This window comes from Odontomachus brunneus, unplaced genomic scaffold (genome assembly GCF_010583005.1).
Source record: "Odontomachus brunneus isolate Ranch 3 - 2012 unplaced genomic scaffold, Obru_v1 Obru_scaffold_170, whole genome shotgun sequence".
NCBI classification, from domain to species: domain Eukaryota; kingdom Metazoa; phylum Arthropoda; class Insecta; order Hymenoptera; family Formicidae; genus Odontomachus; species Odontomachus brunneus.
This window is the reverse complement of record NW_022639620.1, coordinates 66,223-66,957: the sequence shown is the minus strand read 5'-3', so window position 1 is coordinate 66,957 and position 735 is coordinate 66,223.

The following is a 735-nucleotide window of genomic DNA, read 5'->3' as shown; positions in this document are numbered from 1 at the left end:
ATATATTCGTAATATTTTTTTAAATATTACTGCAATATTGCTAAAGTAATATTGCAAATTAATGTCACTGCAAAGTCTCTGCAACATTGCACTGCAATATGCAATCTTGCAACGTTGTAGCAATGTTGCTGCAAGCTTCTGTGCTGTATGGGCATTGCTGAGATTCGAGCCTGAGACCTCTCTTAGGTAGCAGACACGTCAAAATGACATCCAAATCTAAGTAAGTTCAGGATAAAAAATAACCAAGGAATGATCAAAAATATCGTGAGAATATCGTCAAAATGATAGTCTAATGTTACAGATCGATGACGACATTTTAGACGACTTAATGACGTTTTATGACGTTTCTAAACGTTAAGAATACGTTTTTAAGACGTTATACAGAAACGTCATTAAGATGTCACAAAAAAAGGTTTTAAAGACATCGTTATTTAGTCACTTGACGTCATTCGACCAGTTATGACCAGTTTTTTACGTTATTTTGACGTGAGTCTGTTACTTGGGCTGATTCTGTTCACTTTACCTACTGCATCACTGTCACTTTGATGGAGAGACGGTTTATATTGTGTACATATAGTATATACATATACGAAAGCATATGATTTCTTTAAAAGAAGAGAATAGATTCTTTTAAAATATACCCTGATAGCAAAATGTCAGCAATATGCCGACAAATTGCTGGCAAAATCAATCATAGGATTGCAGCAAATTTGCAGCATGTATACTACCATTATG